The sequence below is a fragment of the Hylobates moloch genome, unplaced genomic scaffold, assembly GCF_009828535.3.
Source record: "Hylobates moloch isolate HMO894 unplaced genomic scaffold, HMol_V3 SCAFFOLD_2, whole genome shotgun sequence".
NCBI classification, from domain to species: Eukaryota; Metazoa; Chordata; class Mammalia; order Primates; family Hylobatidae; genus Hylobates; species Hylobates moloch.
The window spans coordinates 15,774,622-15,788,069 of record NW_026652277.1 but is presented as its reverse complement, the minus strand read 5'-3'; positions in this window follow the sequence as shown (position 1 = coordinate 15,788,069).

Below are 13,448 nucleotides of genomic sequence, written 5' to 3'. Positions count from 1 at the left end.
CTCAAACAAATTTACAAGAAAAAAACAAACAACCCCATCAAAAAGTGGGCAAAGGACATGAACAGACACTTCTCAAAAGAAGACATTTATGCAGGTAATTAAATTTTAATATGAGTTTTGGATGGGACAAACAGTCACACCATAGCAGAATGTAATATCAGCTTATTATGAGGGCAGCAGTTTATTTGTTGGTTTACTGAGACAGGGTCTCACTCTGTCACCCAGGCTGGAGTGCAGTGGCATGATCTCGGCTCACTGTAACCTCCGCCTCCTGGGTTCGAGGGAATCTCGTGCCTCAGCCTCCCGAATAGCTGGGATTACAGGCATGTGTCACCATGACCAGCTAATTTTTTTAAATCTTTAGTAGAGTTGGGGTTTGTCATGTTGGTCAGGCGTGCTTTCTTTCTTTTTTTTAAATTTCAAGTTCCAGTGTACGTGTGCAGGATGTGCAGATTTGTTACATAGGTAAATGTGTACCATGGTGATTTGCTGCACCTGTCAACCCATCACCTAGGTATTAAGCCCAACATGCATTGGCTATTTATCCTGATGCTCTTGCTCCCCCAACGCTCACCCTCACAGGCCCCAATGGGTGTTGTTCCCCTCTCTGTGTCCATGTGTTTCATCATTCAGCTCCTACTTATGAGTGAGAGCATGTGGTGTTTGATTTTCTGTTCCTGCCTTAGTTTTGCTGAGGATAATGGCTTCCTGCTCTATCCATGTCCCTGCAAAGTATGTGATCTCATTCCTTTAAGGGCTGCATAGTATTCCATGGTGTATATGTACCTCATTTTCTTTTTTTTCTTTTTTTTGTGAAAGAAAAATCATTATCATATGATTTATTCTTTTATACTTTGTTTTACAACAGTCTATTATTTTTCTCATAAAAACAAAAACAATAGACAAAACCAAAGGACCCATTTTATTGGCTTTCTCATTAGAAGCCCTTCTCACAGATTTTAAGGATTTCTGTTCAACCAACATCTGTAAACTCTAGAAGGGTCTATAACTTCATTTGGAGTTTCATCTAGCTTTTTATGGAAAACTTTTCTTCCAAAACATTTACAAGAAGAACAATGGAATCGGTTGAGATCACAGAGTTTAGTGCTTGATATCTTATAAGCTACATTTAAATCAATTTCCTTCATAATTGAGAACCCTTAACTGGACATTTAAATTACTAAACAACTGACCCTTTTTACATTGTAAAGCACCTTTATACTTTTTATTAGATAAAAACAAACTACTCTTCTTAGACTTAACCAAGATAATCTATAAGAACTGCATTTTTATTAAACGTGAAAATTCCATAGCACTTCTCACAGCTCTTTTAGAACACAACAGCTTATGCATATTATGGCCAAGTTGAGTTGTTCCTTAAATAAAGCAAGCTTCTAGATGCCACACGGTCTTATCTCTTCTAAGGGCAAAACACTAGAATGGGAAATAGCCATAAAGGAAACTCTTTGGTCATAAAGCTACCTATCTTTATCATTACTCCTTAGTCTCAAGAAAAAATTAGAGCCAAGCAAAGTCAAAATTAGATGTCACCTCCCGTAATTGGTGCAGGATTGCTAAGGGCAGCTTGTAAGTGTGCCAAGATTTAAGAAGTGATGGCAGAAAAAGTATTGGATTAAGTTAGAAGACTAGGATTTGGGGTCTGGCTCCAGCTCGTACCATCTACGTGGTCTTGACAAATCACTACATTCTCTCACCTCAGTTTCTTCATCTGTGAAATGCAGACAACCCTGTGCCCCAGGGTTGTTGTGAGATTCAAATTAGATGGTGTGTGTAAAGGGTCATGTGGGAACTATAAAGTGTATAACAAGTTGTTTTGTTCCTTTTTTCTTTACCACTGACTCTAGGTGTCTTCCTAAAAAGCAATCTACATCAGGGCTTTGTTCTTCTTTTTTTTTTTTTTCTCATAGTTGTTTTTTTTTTATTATACTTTAGGTTTTAGGTGTACCTCATTTTCTTTATCCAGTCTATCGTTGATGGGCATTTGAGTTGATTCCATGTTTTTGCTATTGTAAAAAGTACTGCAAAGAACATACGTGTGCAGGTATCTTTATAATAGAATAATTTATATCCTTTTGGGTATATACCCTGTAATGAGATTGCTGGGTCAAATGGTATTTCTAGTTCTAGGCCTTTGAGGAATCACTAGGCTGTAGTTTATTAACTAAGATAAAACTAACACAGCTCCAGTTAGCCGGGCTTGTTGGTACATGCTTGTAATCCCAGCTACTTGGAATGCTGAGACAGGAGAATCACTTGAGCCTGGGAGGTGGAGGTTGCAGTAAGCCCAGATCTTGCCACTGCACTCCATCCTGGGTGACAGAGCAAGACTCCATCTCAAAACAAACAAACAAAAAAAACAGAAAACAAACAAAAAAACGAACAGAGCTCCTAGCTTTCAGTGGCTTTACACACTACGTGACTGTTTCTTATTCACAAAATATCCATCTGAAGGTGTTTCAGTCGATCATGACCCTCCTATATGTGGAGATTTAGGAACCCATACATCTTTCATCATGGCTGCACCATTGACTGGAGTCAGGGAATTCTCTACATCCCACCGGCTGTTGCAGAAGATAGATATCAAAAATGAATCCATTATTCCCCCAAACAATGTGACACACATCACTTCCACTTACATTTTATTGGTGAAAACTAGACATACAGTCACTCCTGGAACAGTGAGCAGTGTGGGCATGAGCAAGAATTTGTCTTTATGTGGGCAGCAACTTCCATGCAACAAGTGCACAAATGATAGGGGAAATGTTAGCTTTTGGTGGACCTGCCACCGACAGAAGGAAACTCTGAATGAGCTAGTCAGAAATCATCAACAAGCCCCATTTTTATTGCCTTTTTCTGCTGAAGAGTCTGGAAAGCTAATATACTCACTTTCCCAGCCTGCCCTCAATTGGGGATGATGATGTAGCCAAGTCGTTGCCTCTCAAAGAGAAAGCTCTTTGCCTCTTTGGTCTTTTATCCTTTTTCCTCAAATGTGGCTGAGGGGTGTGGTGGAGAGCTTTCAGTGATGAGGCAATGATCGTAAACATGAAGATCCTCACAGAAGGGAGTAGGAGGATGGAAAGGGTTTGAGTTGATGTCATTGTTGAATAGTTGTAGCAGTCTTAACTGCCAACCCCTGGACCTTTTTGTTATTTGTAAAAATTAGCTAGATCCTTCTTTCTGCAAACCCCTATTTGTTGGAGTTTCTGTTAACTGAAGCCACAATCATACCTGATATAGAATTAAAATGATTCAATAGCAAAGACATGGAATCAACCAAAATGCCCATCAATGACAGACTGGATAGAGAAAATGTGGTACATATATACTGTGAAATACTATTCAGCCATAAAAAGGAACAAGATCATGTCGTTTACAGGGACATGGGTGGAGCTGGAAGCCATTATCCTCACCAAACTAACATAGGAACAGAAAACCAAACACCACATGTTCTCCCTTAAAAGTAGGAGCTGAACAATGAGAATACATAGATACTGGGAGGGGAACAACACACACTGGGGCCTGTTGGGGGTTAGGGAGGGGAAGGAGAGCATCAAGATAAATAGTTAATGCATGCTGGGGCTTAACACCTAGGTGATGGGTTGACAGGTGCAGCTAACCACCATGGCCCACATTTACCTATATAACAAACCTGCATATCCTGTACATGTATCCTAGAACTTTAAATTAAATTAAATTAAATTAAAATTTAAAATTTATGGTGATTGTCCCATACGTGCAATTAATTTCTCCTTGGAGCAACAGAACAACTATTCTTAAAGTAAATTCTTGAAGTAACTACCTATCTTCGGCTTTTTTTTTTTTTTGAGATGGAGTCTGTCTGTCGCCCAAGCTGGAGTGCAGTGGCGCAATCTCGGCTCACTGCAACCACTGCCTCCCAGGTTCAAACGATTCTCCTGCCTCAGCCTCCCAAGCAGCAGGGACTACAGGCGCCGGCCACCACGCCCAGCTAATTTTTCTGTTTTTAGTAGAGATGGGGTTTCACCACATTGGGCAGGCCGGTCTCGAACTCCTGACCTTGTGATCCACCTGCCTTGGCCTCCCAAAGTGCTGAGATTACAGGCATGAGCCACCGCGCCTGGCCTCTTCAGCTATTTTTATATCAAAAATCGTTCTAAAATTCCCACAGCCTCAAACTTCTCAGTATTCCCTGCATCAAGATCGCTGAAACAGTATGAATATGCATTAAGAATCCAGCTGTTTCAAGATCCCCTTTCACAATAATTAGGCAAATTACTCTCTAGATACTTAAAAACTAAAATGTCTATTGTTGGTATAAACAAGAAAAATATGGCTGGGCGCGGTGGCTCAAGCCTGTAATCCCAGCACTTTGGAGGCCGAGGCGGGTGGATCACAAGGTCAGGAGATCGAGACCACAATGAAACCCCGTCTCTACTAAAAATACAAAAAAATTACCCGGGCGTGGTGCAGGGCGCCTGTATTCCCAGCTACTCAGGAGGCTGAGACAGGAGAATGGCGTGAACCCGGGAGGCAGAGCTTACAGTGAGCCGAGATTGTGCCACTGCACTCCAGCCTGGGCGAAAAGCAAAGACGTGTCCCGAAAAAAAAAAAAAAAAAAAAAAAAAAAAACCAAGAAAAATATATAAGAAAAGAATAAAAGATTCAAACAACATGTAGTAATATGACAATTATGTACCAAAAAAGGAAATATATTAGAGGAAAGGAAGCAAAAATATTTAATTGGGTGGAACAAAAGGAATGAATCATTTGGTTTCAAAGACCAGAGCTGTGAGTACATTAGGGAGAGGAAGAAAAATATAAAAAAACTAGTAGGTACATGTGAGAATATCGAGCATGGAGGCTACAGGGTAACCAAAGTGCTCTTGATTTCCAGCAGATAACAAAATATTGCCTGGCAGGTAGGAAAGTGAGAATCAACTTATGAACAAATTGCTAAAAGATTATATACCTTAAACTCCATACTCATCTCAGGTGCAGATATGCAGCCAGACACAAATGAGTATCACTTTCAGAAATTTTTTAAAATTGAAATGGATTTGACAGGTATGTTTCATATATGTTTCAATTTATCATGTAGTATTTCTGCAGAATTTTGCCACCTTGACTGAGGAAATCACCCACTTCATTTCTCGTGATGCTGATTCATTGGTTTTATTTTGGGGTCTCATAATTTAGAGACTGAAACAGTGTCCAGAAAAGAATTCATTCCCTTCTGATTTCTACTGCTGTCCTGAGCTTTACGCAATGATATATAAATAAAGTATTTATTGCATGTATATTTTTAAAAATCTATACAGTTCTTCCTAACAGTGCCTCATTAGGGAAGACAAGCCCATGGTTTGGATATTAATTTCCCTGGATCTCTGAGTCAATTGATGGTTTCTCACTTCTTGTTACTATTATTCATGATCTTCCAAAGTGTAGGTCTTGAAAATTAAAACCATTGAAACATAATTTGCTGGAAAGCAATGATTCCCATAATAAAATTATTAGAGTTCTCTGACTTACAAAGTTATTGCACATTTTATTTTTTTCATCTTTTCACATGAATTGTTGTCTCTGCAGCCAATCGAGTTACAAAGTGTTACAGTTTTTTTTTTTTTTTTTTTTTTTTTTGCCTTTTTGTGGAGAATGGGGTCTCGCTATGTTGCTCTGGCAGGTCACAAACTCCTGGGTTCAAGCTATCCGCCTCCCTCTGCCTCCCTAAGTGCTGGGATTACAGGCATGAGCCACTGTGACCGGCTGAGTTACAAAATGTGGCTTCTCCTCCCACATAACTGTTTGTTGAACAATATGAATAGATATTATCATATAATTGGGATTAATGCATAGAAATATCTGTGGCATATGGTGAATTGAAAGCTGCTTGGCAAAGCAAATTCTGAATGTCACTTGGCAGTGAGTTATGTGCATTAAATTTATGCTTTTTGCTAAGATTTGACTGGGCAAGAAAAATATGTTCAAAAATATCATAGTCTGTGACAAACTCACTAATACCTACTGGGCTATGTGATTAGTTTTTCAAACTTAAGTCTGTGACACAATGTAGGCAGCTCAGTAAACTCTAAAATCGGCATAAAGCTACATAGGACACAGGATCTAATAGATCTAATGAGAGTAACTAATTTAAAGAACTAAATATAAATTTAGCATGGTACTTTGCAAAATTGAAACCTACGAATAGGGTTGCAACTAGAAAGAATACACGAGATCTGGCATGAGAAACACAGGGATTTTTTTATTTTAGTAGGATGAACGGAGAAAAAGATTTAGACCAGATATGTGTGTACGTGTGTGTATGTATGCACATGCATACACATGCATGCACACACACATAAATTTTTAAAGCAAGACCATCAGTTAAATACAATCACCACCAAAGAACATGATGAAAGTTCTCTAAGTACATTTGATAGAGAATCTAAAGCCCAGTTAATCCCAGAAGTCCACAGTATTAGGAAAGATGGTATTTGTGAAGACTGTCAAAAATACATTGTCACTATTGTTTTACCAGATATTTTACTACTCCTTTGGCCATAAAAGCTTGTTTGAAATTCACTTTGAAGCACTGCAGAGAAATGTAAGCAGTGCTCAACACCTCTAAAACAAACCAGAAGACAGTTTAAAGAGGCCAAGATGCCTTTTTTTTTTTTTTGAGATGGAATCTTGCTCTGTCATCCAGGCTGGAGTGCAGTGGTGCGATCTCGGCTTACTGCAACCTCCCTCTCCCGAGTTCAAGCAATTCTCCTGCCTCAGCCTCCCAAGTAGCTGGGATTACAGGTCCCCACCACCATGCCCAGCTACTTTCATATTTTTAGTAGAGATGGGGTTTTGCAATGTTGCACAGTCTGGTCTCGAACTCCTGATCTCAAATGATCCTTCCACCTCAGCCCCTCACAGTGCTGGGATTACACACGTGAGCCACTACGCTTGGACTTGGTGTACTTTTCTATCTTGGGTCTTGTGTGCTGCTGACCTGATGATCTAGATTTAATAAAATCACAAAAACATGGAAACAATTCAATGTCAGATGAGAAGAGAAAGACTTCTTGTTTCACTTTATTGACTGGATTAGAGACAAAACCAATCAGAGGTGAAGAAGGAACCTCATGCTTGGTGTAATCCCTAGAGTCTCTGAAGTCCTACTTCTTCAACTGGATTGGTACAGGCATGCCTGCTGAGCTCAAAACCCACCTCTGTCATAGAGAATCGGGAGTGAACCTGTACACGAAGACCCAGCCGCCTTAATCCTTTGTACCCTAGTTATTTGGGGAGAACAGAGAGCCCTAAAACCTTTTCCTCTGACTCCCCAAACACTTCCAGCCTCATCCCCATCTCCACCATCTGTTCCTTTCTGTCCCCACCGTCCAACTCCTGCAACCCTTCCAATGTGTCCTCTGAATTCATAGCTCATTATCAGCAAACTCCCCTTAGTCCTTCACCTTGTCTCTGCATGTTCTTTTCCCCTCTTGTTCTGAGGCAAGCCTGACTCTGCTCTGAAGTGGGGGCTCTGGTTTTCTCCTACAGCCCTGATATGACTGGATGTGGAGGGGAATTAAGTATCCCTTGCTCTACAATGCAGCTTCCGGACCATTCTTCCTCCCACCTCTCCAACTTTGAATTATGTCCCGTATTACAAGGTGTTGTCACCTTCCATTTCTCAATGTTGTTGTTATCTATGAATCCATAATTTCTACTCTCATAACCATGTGGTACCATCCACACTGATGAGGGTAGATCTTCTTAGTATCCTGAGTAAAGCATATATCACTCAGCATGTATTAGAAATATTATAAATATTTGTTGACTGGGAAAATGAGAAAATATACATTTTCTTAAGCTCAATTCCTCTTTTAAAGTAGTTTCAACAATAATTGGCTATACTTCCTCTAGAGGTTCCAATACATCAATAACTAGAGTTAAGCCCCTTAAGGTATTTATGTTAAACAAACAAGAGGGTTACTTAAGGAAAGCAAAACTACTTACCCATTAGTTTTGATCAATTGCCTTGTGGTCACTTTCATTAGACTGTTTAATCTGAACCACAATTAGATTTTATTCTTTTAAAAAATGAAGCCAATTCCCTAGCCATTAATTAAAGGGGCTGACTAAAGTTGGCAAAATTAAAGTTGGTTACAAGATGGATGTTACATACCTTCCACTGTTGATCCAACTCAGCAAAATAGTATTCTTATCTTTTGAGAAGCAACTATTGCAACTCTGATAATGAAAACTTTAGTTTCTTCCTGGAGCAGGTGAATAAAAACTCATAAAACGCTTTCAAATGTGCTGCTAGAGCACTCGGCTCCTGGGATTCCACAAGGAATCATACAGTGTATACCAGCAAAGTACTTAATGATTTCTACTGTTTTTTAGGAATGAAAATACGCACATATGTAATTTATAAATTTATTAAAATGGAAATATCTAAATGATGTTCCATTATTGCCTTTTCACTAAAATGAAATATCAGTTGTAAATGTCTCAAACTCCCAGTGACACCTTCACTTCAAAAGCAATGGCAGAGACAGCTCAAATGAGGACAATTTTGTATTTTGGAGAGCTAGGACTTTAACAATAGCCAATAATGTTCTAGTCTCCTCTTACTGTTCAGCAGTTCTTCTACCTTTAAGAAGAAATTCAAAAGGAACATTCCCTGGGTGACTAAATTATCCAAAGGAAAGGGATGAGGTTGACAGAGAATTTAAATTATTAAAAAAGATTACACAATCACATCCAAAAACACCTGTATTTGCATAACAAATTATTTGCCAAAAACAAAAAACACAGCCAGGTGCGGTGTCTCACACCTGTAGTCCTAGCGCTTTGGGAGACTGAGGCGGGCGGATCATGAAGTCAGGAGCTTGAGACCAGCTTGGCCAACATAAAAATACAATAAAATTACTACTAAAAATACAATAAAAATTAGCCGGATGTGGTGGCGGGCACCCCTAGTCCCAACAACTTGGGAGGCTGATGCAGGAGAATCGCTTGAACCCAGGAGATGGAGGTTGCAGTGAGCTGAGATCGCACCACTGCACTCCAGCCTGGGTGACAGAGTGAGACTCCATCTAAAAAACAAAAAACAAAAAACAAAACCAAACAGAAAACAACAAACACTTAAATATTAAACTCCTATATGATGTCATTTCTCTTAAATAGTGAAAGCTTCTTCTTTGCTAACTTCAGAGAGGCCGAGTATAAGGCACTGATAAAGACCGTAGGCACAGATGTCAAACTGCCTGCTCTTTCTTTCACTGCTAGTACAAGGACTTGGCAATCTTGTGTATCTCACTCAATCCTGCTGGACTTCTATCTGTAAAGTGTGTCTTCTCATAGGTTTCTTGTGAAATTTGGAAGAGACTGTCATGCAAAGTGTCAAGCACATATTAAGTACCCAGCATGTTTTATCTTTTCTTAGTAGTTGTGGTTCTCCCATTATTACACAAAGAGTTATGTAGCATGGAGCCACCTGTCTACCCTTGTTTGTCATCAGTGGGAAGAGTAGCATTTCATCTTTTCTATGCCAATTTAGGTGGAAGGTCTGGTGTAGGGGAGAAGATGAAGAAAAGGTGCAGAAACAAGTCAACGTTAGGGGAAATTTCCCAATGCAGCACATGGGATTACTATTCTTGTGTTGCATTAAAACTGGGGGCTCTGAAGAGGAAAAGGAATGGCTGTCATGAGGGAGAATACTTACCCTAGTCCTTAAAAAGTTCTGGTTGAATTCCTGATTGAAGCCAAGCACACAGTTAAAGGGATTATTGAATACCTTCAGAGCGTTCAGAGTTAGGTACAAAGCAAGTCTTCTGTTCCAAGTTTGGATCGACACCATTCCAGCACAAAGACAAAGAAAAGAAAACAGGCAGCAAACACATAACTTTAGATTATCCAGTATCCATCCCTCTCTTCTGGCCACAGTAATTGGTCCAAGGGAAGGACAAACACCCCGGCCAAGACAACAAGACTCTCCCCCTTGAAGCTGGTCTAGAGAAGCTTCCATCCTCACTGGTTATGAAGCTGAATGTCTGCAATCCCAAAACCACTGTCAGCTGTGACCTCTGCCAAATGGAGGGAGGTGGTGTGAATGAACGAAGTTGACACAGACAGGGATGATGAGAGTTCTGGTAATGGTAGAGTTTCTGTTTCCAATCATCCCTACTCTTCCCAAGCTAAGATTGTTCAGGTTTTGAATCTTTTAGCTACCCCTTCAACCTTCTAATAACCTTTTACAGTCCCCTGATCTTCCTCCCACTATGTAGGTAAGTTGATAGGTGCCATTAGAAATGAAAAGATGTGCTGGGCATGGAGGCTCAAGCCTGTACTCCCAGCACTTTGGGAGCCTGAGGCTGGAAGATCACTTGAGACCAGGAGTTCAAGACCAGCATGGGCAACATGGTGAAATCCTGTCTCTACAAATAAATACAAAAACTACCAGGTATGGGGGTTTGCGCCTGTAGTCTCAGCTACTGGGGAGGCTGAGGTGGGAGGATCACTTGAGTACAGGAGGTCGAGGCTGCAGTGAGCTGTGACCATGTCACTGCACTCCAGCTTGGTTGACAGAGTAAGATCCTGTATCAATAAAAATAAAAATAAAAGTCATCTTCCTTATTCTTCACAAAAATTCCAGATAGTGTCGTCAAGAAGGAACTGGGATGCAAAGTGATTAAGTGACTCATACACATAGCTACTAAGTGGAAGAATAACAATTCAAACTCACATCTGTGTAAATCTAAAGCCCGTGTTGTTGAGACTACAAGTAATAATGAAATGGAGCATAGCCATCTACTGAACTAACTGAAACTCTTTAAAATAAAATTAGAAATAAAACACCATCTTCAATGAAAGTAGGATAGAGCTGGCACAGAGAAAAATTAATATTTTTGAAATTTGGTGCAATTTAGAACAAACTGAGGAATGATACAGGAAGTGATGTAAATGCAAATGTAGATATTGCTAAAAGTAAATGATATGTTCTTAAAAGATTCAACTAGTATTGAATTTTGGGGGCACAAAAAAATCGTGAATGGACTAAAGACAAACATTCCTATAAAAACTTACTTTGATACCATGGAAAACAAAAGTTGACAGAACTAAAAAGAGAAATGGACTAATTTCCAGTCAAATCATGCACAGGTCCTCAAAAAATATTTCATTCAATGTTGTTTTGTCATAACTTTAATGAGAAAAAAATTGATTCCCAGTTGATAAAAGCAATTTCATTACACGTCTTTCTGCTTTAAGTCACAGTTTTCAGAAACTATCCATGACATTACGTGAGGACTTACTGTAGTTGGAAACTTTAATTCATTTTTATTGATAGCTGACATAATAAAAAGAAAAGATCACAAAGGATATAGAAGATCTAAACAACACAATTACTAATCTTCACCTAATAGACATACATAGAACACATAACTCAGTAATCATTTTTTACAAATGTGTATGGAATATTTTCCAGAACAGATCACACACTGGACCATAAAGAAAGAATCAGTACATTTCTTTATTATTATTATTTAAGTTTTAGGGTACATGTGCACAATGTGCAGGTTTGTTACATATGTATCCATGTGCCATGTTGGTGTGCTGCACCCATTAACTCGTCATTTAGCATTAGGTATATCTCCTAATGCTGTCCCTCCCCCTCCCCCTCCCTGGAGTGTGATGTTCCCCTTCCTGTGTCCATGTGTTCTCATTGTTCAATTCTCACCTATGAGTGAGAACATGCCATGTTTGGTTTTTTGTCCTTGCAATAGTTTACTGAGAATGATGGTTTCCAGTTTTATCCATATCCCTACAAAGGACATGAACTCATCATTTTTTATGGCTGCATAGTATTCCATGGTGTATATGTGCCACATTCTCTTAATCCAGTCTATCGTTGTTGGACATTTGGGTTGGTTCCAAGTCTTTGCTATTGTGAATAGTGCCGCAATAAACATACGTGTGCATGTGTCTTTATAGCAGCATGATTTATAGTCCTTTGGGTATATACCCAGTAATGGGATGGCTGGGTCAAATGGTATTTCTAGTTTGAGATCCCTGAGGAATCGCCACACTGATTTCCACAATGGTTGAACTAGTTTACAGTCCCACCAACAGTGTAAAAGTGTTCCTATTTCTCCACATCCTCTCCAGCACCTGTTGTTTCCTGACTTTTTAATGATCACCATTCTAACTGGTGTGAGATGGTATCTCATTGTGGTTTTGATTTGCATCTCTCTGATGGCCAGTGATGTTGAGCATTTTTTCATGTGTTTTTTGGCTGCATAAATGTCTTCTTTTGAGAAGTGTCTGTTCATGTCCTCCACCCACTTTTTGATGGGGTTGTTTGTTTTTTTCTTGTAAATTTGTTTGAGTTCATTGTAGATTCTGGATATTAGCCCTTTGTCAGATGAGTAGGTTGCGAAAATTTTCTCCCATTCTGTAGGTTGCCTGTTCACTCTGATGGTAGTTTCTTTTGCTGTGCAGAAGCTCTTTAGTTTAATGAGATCCCATTTGTCAATTTTGGCTTTTGTTGCCATTGCTTTTGGTGTTTTAGACATGAAGTCCTTGCCCATGCCTATGTCCTGAATAGTATTGCCTAGGTTTTCTTCTAGGGTTTTTATGGTTTTAGGTCTAACACATAGGTCTTTAATCCATCTTGAATTAATTTTTGTCTAAGGTGTAAGGAAGGGATCCAGTTTCAGCTTTCTACGTATGGCTAGCCAGTTTTCCCAGCACCATTTATTAACTAGGGAATTCTTTTCCCATTGCTTGTTTTTGTCAGGTTTGTCAAAGATCAGATAGTTGTAGATATGTGGCATTATTTCTGAGGGCTCTGTTCTGATCCATTGATCTATGTCTCTGTTGTGGTACCAGTACCATGCTGTTTTGGTTACTAAGACTTAATACATTTCAATGATTGGCATGACACAGAATATTTTCCCTAATTTGCAGTTGAATTAAGCTAGAAATCAATAACAAATACATAAGTAAAATTCCCAACTACCTGGAAATTACATAAAAACTTTTAACATATTATAGGCCGGGCGCTGTGGCTCATGCCTGTAATCTCAGCATTTTGGAAGGCTGAGCTGGGCAGATTGCAAGGTCAGGAGATCGAGACCATCCTGGCTAACACAGTGAAACCCCACCTCTACTAAAAATACAAAAAATTAGCTGAGCGTGGTGGCAGGCACCTGTAGTCCCAGCTACTCGGGAGGCTGAGGCAGGAGAATGGCGTGAACCCGGGAGACGGAGCTTGCAGTGAGCCGAGACTGGGCCACTGCACTCCAGCCTGGGCGACAGAGCGAGACTCCATCTCAAAAAAAAAAAAAAAAAAACCTTTAACATATATAGAACTTCACATGGAGAGGACCCACCCAAAGCTTTCATTAATGTGTTATTTGAACATTCATTAAACATATTTATATATTGGGAGA